Raw genomic sequence first — 13,080 nt, forward strand, 5'->3', positions numbered from 1 at the left:
TATTTTAATATCTCATATAAACACACTTTTAACAGTCACTTCACTGTTATACGTATGAATACTACGAATCTCATTCTCATATTTTTTTGTGCTTCATTCACGCAAAACTTCGGAATTTTTCGTTAATGTTTTCTTTGCATGAGAATTCCCAAGTGTTTATGTTTTGATTCTCAAACATCTACTCTTGCCTCTTGTAGTTTCTTTTTTATTTCTCTTTTTTATCGTTTTTTGCGCCTATGACCAATTTCAAGGTTAGCCACCAATAGTTGTCCATTGACCTATTTGAACTTACAAATGGAGTAGAGCGCTAAGTTTTCCTTAACGTTATTCAACGATTTGTTTTCAATTTGTTTATTGTTGTTTTTGCAATGTTAGAAATAAAATGGATTTTATGCTTTCCATGTTTTGTGCGAAAATTAATTTTGCAAATGTATGCTAATGCGTAGTTCTTACACGGCTATTATCAAAGGACAAATTTACATGCATACATAAATTTAAATAATATATATACATATATGCAAGTGATAAATTAATAATAGGTGAACATAAAAAAGAGACATTTACAAAGAATTATGTGAGACCGACATAGTCATGCCACCTAAGAATTAGTCGAACATTATGCAAAATTTTCGCTTGCCTGCTTGCGTTAGTGCGTGAAGGAGATTCAACGTATATTATAACATCTACATAGTTTTAACAATGCTTCTAAATATATGTATATATACATTGTGACCAGAAAGTTTCCGGAAATCGTCATTTAAACTGCCCGCGCTGAATATTTTTCAGCACTATTTTTGTTAAGTTGGTAGCACTGTGCTTAAGTACTATGTCAAAAATAAGCGCGATCTATCAACCAGCTGCTGCAAGCAGCTGTTGAAATCAGTCGACCACAATAGTGTTTTGCGATTTTTACAATTGTTACAATTGTCTTTCGAACCAAATTTCGTGTGCGAAATCGAGAAACCGTCGAAGACATGCCTCATTCCGGTCGTTCTTCGACGTCTACCACTGACGATAATATCAAAATGTGAAGGAAATCGTGCTTAAAAATCGTCTAGCGAGTGTTAGAGAGATAGCATGTAAGCTAACTATCGGCCGTGAAGCTGCTCGTTTGATTTTGACCGATAATTTGAGCATGAGACGCGTCAATGCTCGGCTTGTTTCAAAAGTGCAGAATTTTTTTTCAAAAAGACCGCACCGAGCAGTAGTTGTGAACGATTTGAAGACCAAAAACTCGTTCAATACTATCGATCAACCACCGTATTCACCGGATTTGGATCTATGCGATTTTTTTTTGTTTCCAAAACTGAAGTTATCATTCGTGGAACCCGTTTCGCCTCAACTGAGGCTGTAAAAGAAAATTCGCAGAGGGAACTGAAGGCGATCCCGGACAGCGCCTACAAGGCATGTTTCGATGATTGGAAAAAGAGGTGGCATATGTGTATCGCTTCAGAAGGAGCATATTTGGAAGTCGACAAAATAAATATTGATGAAGATTAAACATTTTTCGTTTTATTTACAATTTTCGGAAACTTTCTGGTCACAATGTTTGTATATATGTATATGGATAGTCTAGCATCCTTAGTCAAGCGTTCATAACTTGCGTCAGCACAATTAAAAGTATGTATGAGTATGAGTCAAGGTCGGAAAGGACGCATTTCGATTTTCAGGTTTTGCCTAAAAATAAAAAAACGATAAAAATCACGTTCTTGTGTAAAAAACGAAATTTGGCATAGATTACACCGGTTAACAAAATTTTAATATTTTTTTGTTACATACAAACTCATATTAAATTTTGTATGTACTAGGGCCTTTGAACAAAAATATGTGAATGCAAAAAACATGGACGTGTCAGATTTTCTTGTGACATCAAAACAAATGTTTTCTTGAAACGTACAAAAATCTTTTCCTCTGTAAATAATAAACATATTAAAAAAAAAGTTGTTGCAAAATAGTTTTTTAGTTACAAAAAACCTGTTATAACCCGGAATAAATTTATTTACAAATATACATGTACATAAGTATATATATACATACATACTTGTATGTATATTTGAACACAACAAATTATGGCCAAATTAACGATTTACTAAGTCATTGACTTGATGATCACAGCGTTCAACTCGCATTAGCAAGCAATAAAAGTAGAAATAAATTGGCTTAGAATGAAGTGTTTAAAAAACAATAATGAATTGACGTAAATATTGATAAAAATTATGCAAAAATTACTAAAATATATTTTCAGTGAGGTTGCTGTTGCCTCTCAAAATTTATATAATAATCACCAAACCGGTATACAGTATTCCACCATATACACACACACGAAGGTAGAACTTGTTTTGAAATCGTCAATAAACGTCAAAAATTGAATTATTAAGTGCTTGATAATTGAACTTGAACTTTATGCTTAGAATTAGAATTGGAAATAATTAAGAGGTTAAAAATAAATGTTATTGTTCGCCACAGCGCGGGACATTAACCGCTAATTTACTCGTCTAAAATGCAAAAGCGAGCGCTTAATTGGCAGGTGTTTACACAGTTCGTTTAAATGTATGTATGTATGTGTGCATTTGCAAAAATTAGACAAGCTTATCGCTAAGGAAATTCGCAAACTTGCAGAAAATCAAATTACATGCAACCGAACATACGAGTATGCACACATACACAAGCGCATTGCTGATTCATATAAGGCTTTGAATTGTTGGTAAAACAGCATCCACTTACACAAACATTCATATGTATTATTTACAAGTAAATGCTGTTAAAGTTCAAAGTACAGCTGTTCATTTTCTGCGAACGCATGTCATAATCGTATTTGCTTTGAATTTTTCTTAGTAAATAGGCATGTACAGTGATCTGAATGGCGTTCGCGAAAATAAAATGGACTAATTCAATAGTGAGTGTTGCCACATTATAAACACAGTGCCACTAAACAAGAAAGTATCGTGCATGAAGAAAAACAAATTTTATTGAAACAAGAAGAAAAGAGATAACAAAAAACTGCAATACAAGAACTTGATATTAATCGGTCAATTTGTATGGCAGCTATATGCTATATTGGTTCGATTTGAACAATTTGTTCGGAGATTGTAGCGTTACTTTGGAAAATAAGCTATGCCGAACTTTGTAAGGATATCTTGTCAAATAAAAAAGTTTTTGATACAAGAACTTGGTTTTAATCGACAAATGAGCAGCTTCTTCAAGAGCAGAGGACGTATGAAAAATTTCAGATCGACAAAAAATCGAGGGACTAGTTCGCGTATATACAGACAGACAGACGCACATGGCTAAATCGACTCATGGTCGTCGACGTTTCCTTCCGCGTGCTAGAACTTTGAGGCAAACTTAACATACAGTATCCCCCGTTTAATTGAACGCCGGTTAATTGATTTTTCCGCTTATTTGAACCACCTGATCGGTCAAATTGAACCCGGTTAATTGACTTCCCCGCATAATTGCTTAAAAATAGTATGAGTTATTGAAAAAAAACATACCTTTAATTTCCTCCGGTTAATTGTTTTGGTTAAAAAAATAATCTGGTATGCCGCGCATAAGCTCATTTCTCGAAGTCTTAAAATACATACAAGAACTTCAAAGATATTTTTATTAAAAAAACAAGTTTTTGTGTGAATTAGGGGATATGGAATGCTTTGTTATTTCACTTAGATTGAACAATACAAGTATATATAGGTAATTGAACCAAAAACTGTGCAAGTTTTGAAGTGCAATTATCCGGGGGATACTGTACCCTGTGCAGGATATAATATTTGAGCGTTTCACTGTATTCACATGCTGACAGAAGCGTACCTATATGTATATAGTATATATAATACGTAAGTACTTAATTATAGTACATTGCAAAACATATTTTTCTTGCAGTTCCGCAGATTATCGCAAAAGCTCGGATGCATGTAAATTACCCTTAAAGCTTATCAGTGGACGCACATGGTTAAGTATTACAAAAGAAGCCGAAATCCTACATCATTGTTTGTAATTCGGGGTTCCTGGAATTGATAGCTTTGAGAAAGTGTGGAAATTTATTACCAAATATCTACTTACAAATACCCAAGTAGTCATGGGTTCAATGTCCGCGTCTCAAGCCGCATTCGATGAGATGTATGAATGAAAATATTGTTGTTAAGAGTTTTAAACCAACTTTTGCAATTAAGAATATAGAATATGGATTATAAGGTTCAATTGACAAGCGCACATTCAGGAATGGTGGAAAAGAGTTTGAGGTGAAAATAACATTTTGCACTAAATAAATCATAAGAGCACATAAACGTTATTTTAACTAACTTTTTTTTTATTAAAGGAATTCTATTAGTCTAGGTCTATTAGATAGGCTATTAGAGATCAATTAACTAATTGCTCGATTAGCGTTTGGATGACAATAAATTTATGTTAAAATCTTCACGCAACACTGGAGAGTGTGTTATATGAGTAGAAGCGAAGAAAAAACATAAAATCAAAAGAATTTATTGTAATACTGTAAGGAGAAAACAGCAGCTATGTACCTCCTTAGATTTTGAATTATAACCAAGTTGCATTTTTCTCGCTGCACAAAGCGACATTTTTAATAATATGTGTTATATTTTAATATTATATTAACCACCAAAACTCGAGTTTATCGATTTTGTTCAGATATTAGTTTTTTCGAACAGTATTGAAAAAAGTTTCAAAAATAAATTTTATTAGCTAAATTGAGTATGATGTATCAATTTACATCTTAACTGCAGGATCGACTGTGTCATATTTTTCAAATGCAGCTGAAATCCGTGGTCTGTAGAGAAATCATTTCGGTCTGGCTGCGTCGTAACCACAAAGGTCTAAGTAGGTTGAAATGATAATATTTCAAAACAATAGCATAGAAAGATGAAGGCTTCTCTTCCTGCATCTTTCTTTTTCGGATCGGTTGGATGGAGTTTTAAGTAAAAACATGGAGTTTGGAAAAAAATCAAAGCGCTTGTTCCGCAGCAGTTGCACGATCAAGAACTTGCTTTCAAGTTGATCACACAAGGTACTTGTCAAAATTGATTTAAATTGAGAGCCGTGGCAATAATAGTTTCAAGATACCGTTGTCGTGGAAACCTCTTAATTTTGCACGAAATTTATAATATAATGGACTGATATACTTATATTTTGATATCAATCCATGAATATAACGAAATAATAATATTCCCGACAATTGCATGTCATTTGTTTGCAAAACTATGTGATCAGCTGTTCCATCTTGGCCGTCAACTTGCCTAGCTTTTAAGTTCGAAAAGTTAGAGTGTATTGCAACTTGAAAGCAATGTCTTGATCGTGTAACGTCCGGGTTGCACCCAGATTTCCTTTTGAAGCACAATAAGCTAGTGAGCACTACGCAGAAAAAGCCTTTGTGTGAAATGTATAATTATTTTAGGAATTTGATTTTTTATTTATTTTTAAACAAATCATGACATCTTGGCAATTGCATTGCAATTGTTAATATTTTTATTCTTCGAGGCATTTGAAATTTATGCTAAATAAAAATTTGATCTTATCGCACAAAAGAAATAAATCACTTTTGCATTCAAAAATTTAGTTAATTATATTTATCAAATATTTGAAATAAACAACACGTGATTATGAGTTATTAAAGTAACTATAAATATCTTTCAATATAAATGAATGTCAATATAAACTAATTAAGTGTAAGTTTTTGTTGTTTCTAAATCAAATAAGTGCGTCAATTACGTTAGGTTGATCTTTTTCTAATATTTATTGATTACACACACAAACATATTGGTACATGCAAAACTCGCTTATCGCGCCAATTTCAAGTGCATCGCAAACCTAACGGCAACTAAACACATTGCAAACTTTTGCTATTTATTTTTTCGAAATGTTATATTTAAACAAGCAAATGCAAAATATTTACGAACTGATATGATATACATATACGACATGCATACATATACGAGTATGGTTAGTATGTATTTGTTGTTGTTCTGACGCCACACATCCGACAAAAAAGAAGAGAAAGAATTTGCAATATTTTATTGAAAGTGAGCGATAAAGTTAGAAGTGCGTTTCACTAATAAATTTTGACATCAAAATAAACAAAGGTTAGTAGTAATCAACAAATTGCGTTTGCATAATGCAGTAATATGGTATATACAAGGTGTATCCCAAAAAAAACCGAACTTTAATTCTACATCATATAAATGCAGCGTAATCTATAGAAAATGATAACATTTGCAACATTAAAAGTTAGATTCATTCTTTTCTCAAACGCACATAACTTAATGTAAATTGTATAACAGATGTTAATGCTACAGCCATTTCAGTTCCATTTTTACAAAGCACAAATATAAAATTTTGTGTTAAACTTGAAAAAAATTCGCCAAAACTTTTTAAATTTAAAGAAAATTTACAAGTGGTTTTCGCGAATGAAAAATGGTCGTGAGGATTTAAATGGCAACTAAAGGAAAGGTCGTCCAGAAGCTGGTAATCGTGCTGCATTGGTGAAAAAAGTCCGTGAAATTATTGGTATTGATGCAAAGGTTACTAAGAGAATGTTGACTGAAGAATTTAAGAAGATTAAAAACGCTTTGTAGATAATTTTACCTGAAGATTTGTGTAAAAAAAATTAAAGCAAGATTAAACAAGAAAAAACGTTAACTTCGGTGCAACCCTTCACAAAGGTCCCTTACAAGAACTTGATTCCGAACGTTCAATATGTATGGCAGCTATATGATATCGTGATCTGATCTGACCAATTTCTGCGGAGAATAATTTGTTGCCTTAAGCGATAACTCGTGGCTGATTTCGTGAAGATACCTCGTCAAATAAACAAATTCCGATATCGATTCCGACAGCAGTTTCTTCGCGAGAAAAGGACAGGTGCAAAATTTCAGATCGATAGCTTAAAAACTGAGGAACTAGTTTGTATATATACAGACAGACGGACAGACGGCTTGTCCCCTGTTACAAACCCTGTATTGAGTCTGACGGAATCTATTTTGAATTAATACTTGTAATAACTTTCAAAGATAAAAGTATACAAGTATAGCAAATGTGTTCGGTTATTTTTAGAACACACTTTGTATTAATTGATTAGTATGCACATACATCGTATATTATACATTTGTGACTGACGCACTGACTTCAAATAACAGCAGCAAAAACATAATCTCTAACTTTGATAAGTGATTTAATTGAGAAACGTCGCTTAATCTTTATATTTCCTGTGGCATTCAAAACAGAAAATTAAAACTTAGATAACGACAATGTTACTATTTTTAACTGCTCAAATGCATTTTTGTGGAAATATCGGAGTTAAAGTAAATAATTAAATTTAAAATATTTAAAATCTCAAATCAAACCATCAAATCATTGTAGTTGAAATAATTATTTTGTTTACCAGTGTATTTGAGGATGTGTATGTATACAACAAGCTTTATGTATTTAAGATCCATTGATCTTTACTTGAGATATTTATCTCCCTCCTCATTCAAATATTGTAGTTTTGCTTTTATTATTAAAATCTTTTGCAAAAATGACGTCGAGTAAAGGTCGTAAAAGAGATGTCTGACAACGTAGCTGAGAAGCTTTTATTCATTAAATGCATCATTACTGGTGACCAGACATGGGTTTATGAATATGATGTCGAAACGGTCCAACAATTTAGCGAATGGCGTCTCAAAAATGCGCCACAACGGAAAAGGCCAAAATTCGCTGAATACATTGAAGGCCATTTCAGCCGAAGCTTATAACAAATGTATGAAAAATTGGATTTATCATTGCCGTGCTTGTATTGGCTGCAGAGCCTATTTAAAAAGTGATTGATTTGTAATAAAATACGTGAACATGTAGTTTTGTTTTGTCTGTCTGGGTCATATTTGAGCATAATAATTTTTTACCATAAATAAAATTGCTGTTGCTGTTGGTATTATTTTTTGACAGTCCGGGTCAAATTTGATCAGACGGTAAACAATATTTTTTAAATTAATAAAATTGCTTTTATTGTTGCAATTGTTATTTCGACATTATTATGTAGCAAGGAATATTAATTCTCAAATAACTGATCTCTTTAAAATTAATATCTAAGAGTACTCCTTTAAGTCACATACAATTAAGAACAATTTGAGGTAAATAATATATTTATATATACACGTACATACATACATATGTATGCGTGTACGTATGTAATGATATCTAAACAACAAATCAAAACATTTGAAATAACATAAATCAGCAATCCTATCACATCGTAGCATTCTTTAAGAGAGTTCATTAAACTGCTCAAAAAATCCGACACGCATTAAATACCAAGCGGACTTACTCGTTTTATTCTAAAAACACTATTAACAACGTGTGAGAATTTACGCCAAATCAACTGCGCTAGCGCAAATACGAGCCACGAGACTTCTCAACAACATTTTTCTACTAAAACTAGAAATATCAAAAACAAAATATTGAATACTTTGAATTTTCATGAATAAATGGAGAAGCACAAAAAAAAACTATGCGCAAAAAAAAAAAATAAATAAAATAAAATAAAATACAACTAAAAACATAGCAAACAAAGAACAATAAAAATTTGCGGCGGACGAACTCGGGCCAAGCTTATAAATAATGAATACCAACCACAGTAGTAAGCGCATGAGTATGGGTTAATAGTTGTATTAGTTGTAAAAACTTGCAAAAAATTAGTGTTTCTTTATATATGTATATGTACATATTATACGCATGCGTGCATATAAGTGTGTTTGTTTGTGTATGGGAGTGCGTGCGCCGGATCGAAAGGTGTGCAATAGACGCGGTGTGAATTGTCGTCAATCGCCTTAAATTATTCATGAGCCTTTGATGATCATCATAAGAAGTCACTACAGATCATTAACATCATCAGCGCTCTGAGCGGTCCAACTACTCAATTAACATACGGCTCTAGGTAGTTATGTGTGTCTATGCAAAACTATGCTGCCGATCCGCAAATGCTCAAACCACGTGGCTGGCACAATTTGCGAAATTTAAGCAAGCCAACAAACAAACATGCAAGCACAAGAACAAAAAATAAATCAAAGCAAAGAAAGAAGAAACAAAAAGAGCAAAGACACAAACAAAATATTCAAAACAAGCGAAAGCGAAAACGTAGAACAAACGCTGTGAACGGTTGAAAACATCGGTGGTTGGAGTTTTTTAAGAGTCGTCTCACTCACAACTCTAGAGTCAGTCAGTCAGTAGTACGCACACGCATGCGCATATTTATTGACGACTCGTTATGGTCATGCATAATACGCACGGCGACACGCGTGTGCCTGGGATTCCCAAACAAAGCTGAATGAGTTTCAAGCTGTTGCTTGCTGTTTGGTGTTCTGTTCGACACTATGTGACGTTCACATGAGGATTCTTTTATCGCTTATTATCGGCAAATTCTGTTGTGGTGTCGCTCTGTGCGTTCACACGAGCGAAAAGAGTCCAGCAACTCGAGTCGAGTTTTTCTGTAATTTTTTTTCATAAAATTTTCGCAAATGTATATGCGGTTTTGTCGGTACGCGACACTTAGAGCCTATTGCATAGTTCATATGTATGTTGGTATGATTGTCTCATATTTTGCCTACAAGGAATTATTATAGAAGTGGCAAAACAATATTTAGAATACCCGCTATTAATATTTAAAAAAAAATCGTATGACCGAAATTACCGAATCCATCAGAATGTATTGAACACCCGCTATTAATATTTTCAAGGTCAAATGTATGACGGTAATTTCCTAATCTATCGGTAATTATTAAAAACCCGCCATTTACTCCAAATTTTTTCTATTTATTACAAAACATTCATGAAATAATTAAATTTCTTGTTTTAAATAAAAAGTAAAATTATATTCGAACTAAAGCATTTGTGGTTAAAAGAAATAATTATGAAAGCATCTTAATATTTTATGTGAATATAAAAAAGTAAAAGTAATTCCATTTTGAATAGTGCTAAATGTTATTAAATAATTGAATTAGCCCTTTTCCGGTCCTTTCGTCTTACGTCGTCGTCCCCTCGCTTACAAAAAACCGGTTTGGGCGACAAAAGAGTCTGTGTGTGAACTGGGACGATGACGTTGAGTATATTTCATTAAGAAGTTTGCCGCAAACGAGTGTGTGGAATGATTTGTGGAACACATAACAAATTATAATATTTAATTTTCAAGTTTTTGTTTGTGAGCATCAACGCGCCTAGTTCATAGTAGTAGTAGTTGTAAAATTTTGCGTTTTATTGACCTTTGTGATGTTTGCTGTTGGTTGCGAAATATGTTATATCAAAATATTGGCATATTTGACTAATTTTGCTAGTTATTTTGCGCTCATACATTCTGCCTAAGGCATTTCATCATTACTAGTCGATTTTTGGTAATAGTTAGGGTGTTGGCGAAATATTTTCGTAACGCACCATATTGATCATTCTATCTACATATGCTTTGTATGATCAAAATTCACGTCAAACTATTTGCTTAAATTTTGATACGATACACCATATTATTAAAACAAAAGGTCCCAACTTCAAACGGTCCATAAAATAAATTCGAACGAGTCTTCTTACATTGGAGACACTGCGGGCAAAAAACGGACCTCAATTAATATACGGCCGAGAACTGTCTGTCGCTTCTTTGGCCTACAAACGTAGATCGGGTTGGGCTGAGAACATAAAATTTCACCAGCTATCTCTTTGGTCCCGCCAGGTGTACTTGGCCTTTCCATTGAATTCGTGGGCGCCCTTGCTTCCGTTGTCCACCCATGCGGCTCGATTCGAAGGATCTTTTCTTTAGAGCATCATCTTCCATGCGTACGACATTGCCTAACCAGCGCATTCGTTGGATTTTTATGCGCTTAACTATATTCAAGTCGCCATAGAGATAATACAGTGCGTGGTTCCATCTTTTTCTGTACACCAGAAAAGTGTGGACGAAAAGTTCTCACGAATGCTCCAAATGATTTCTCATTTCGGTTCGTCATCGTCCTTTCTCTGAGCCGCATAATAGGATGGGACTGACAAGAGACTTAAAAACCGTAATTTTTGTTTGTCGAGTGAGGAATCCGCTTCTCAATTGCATATGGATCGCGAGTAGCATCTGTTGGCAACTTAACTTTTCTAATCCATAGCTAACAGAGACATAGTTCTCAAGACGCGACGTGTGTGTGGCCTCCACGTACTTGTTACTTTCGTTCTCCATAAGACCAACCTCTTTCGCTTCATTTTCTAGGCTAGAAAATGCTGCTGGAAAAACTTGTAATTCCTTAAAGGTATTTGTGAACCATTTATATTGTCGGCCCAGTTCGATCTCGAAAAATTTGCTAAATTCGGTACTTCTCTAAATCTTTTTAAAACACTAAATAGGACCGATATTACACATTTCAAAGTAAAATTCAAGATTGATGACATGTAATTGCCACCCGTAAGCGACTCTTTAATATTTTATGCAGAACACGCAGTAGTCATTTCGAAGACATAGTAATCAATTTGCCATACCAAAGATGCCTTCACATTTCGAATTCTCGTAGATTCTTTTGGCGTTTAACCTTGAAAAGCGTACGTTCACACCTTCGTTGTAAATCACAAATACAATAAATGCTTCTAATACACCGAACTCGTTCTATTTGTGCCCTTGGGAAAAAAATTCTTGTTTTGTTCTTTTCGTAGCGCCAAATGGTGACTCTTGTATTTACGCTTAATTGTTGTTGCTGTGTCCAGCTATTTTTAACGAGCTTATGTAATAAAGCGCGTAATATTATATGTTGACGAAATTGTAATAAACAAAAACCAATCGACACGCATGCCACTACATATTATATTTGTCAACAAATTAATTAAATATTTGTTAAAAAAAAATGTATTTTTAGATTTTATTATTAATAAGCTATTGTTTTCGATTATGTCTTCCCTTTTGATCATATAGGTGGGTATGTATGCATATGATCCGACATAGTCGCACCTTATAATTGGAATGAGTCATTTCATTAGATTCAAATCTTTCTATATTCTCCATGAAATATTGTTCATTAAGGGCGTAATGAGTGCCGTGTTTGCACACCTGCAAGCGGAAGGAGCAATCGGTAGAAGTTTATGCTTCGTTTCGTGATCGTTGTCGTAAAATGTATCTACTATAACACGCCGGAGATCAAGGTACAATCGAAACAGTAGACATCACACAGCGAACTTGCTCCGAAGATGATGATTTTCTGGGAGTCTTAAGCTGTGGTCTACATCGACTACCGGAAGAAGGGTCGAGATGCCACTGTTTTGGTCATAAGGCTCTCCACATGCCGCTTTATTCGGTTTTTCTACCGGCTTACATCTTCGTCGTCGCTACGGCCAAATTGGTTGCATTAATCAATGATTTAGTCGTGCCACTTCTTTTTGTTTCCATACTTAAAAAAGTCACTCGTCGGAATGAAATTTGAGGAGGTTATTGAGTTCACAGAAACCAACTTTGCTTATCTTTAGAAATCTGCGATTTGATTTCTTATTCTACGTTTCTTCGAAGTTATCACTGATAACTTAAAATATACAAGATATGTATATAGTTATAGGAATTATGGTTCTGAGTTGGTTTGTCAAAGCAAAGCCAGTTTTTGCTCGCTGGACATTTCCAACTTAAGCCAGTGCATTTAGGATCTTGAAATTTGTCAATGTATACTCAAGATAAAATTTGCCTGCATTGAGCCATATAAACGGGTCGGCTAAAACAAACCGATATACATTTTTTTCCTAGATTGGTATTTTCGGAAGGTAGATAAGAAGCCAATTCGCATTACGAACTCGTATTTTTCATTTGGAAAACGATTAAGACGTGCCAAAAATCCTGTGTTAAAAACCAAAACTACCCACGATGGAAAGTAATGTTGGGAAATGCCAAAAATAATTAACAATTACATGCAGATCACACACACACACATGTACATACTCGTAATCTGCCAAAAAACAAAGACTCTTAGCAACCTGGAAGCGCTCAAGGTTGCACGCGCCAAAAATTCAACACAACAACAAAATCCATGACAATCAAGCATAGTATCTCCAAATGACTCTACAAACATAGACGCTCACATACATATGTTATATATA

The sequence above is a fragment of the Bactrocera oleae genome, chromosome 5, assembly GCF_042242935.1.
Source record: "Bactrocera oleae isolate idBacOlea1 chromosome 5, idBacOlea1, whole genome shotgun sequence".
In the NCBI taxonomy this organism is placed as follows: Eukaryota; Metazoa; Arthropoda; class Insecta; order Diptera; family Tephritidae; genus Bactrocera; species Bactrocera oleae.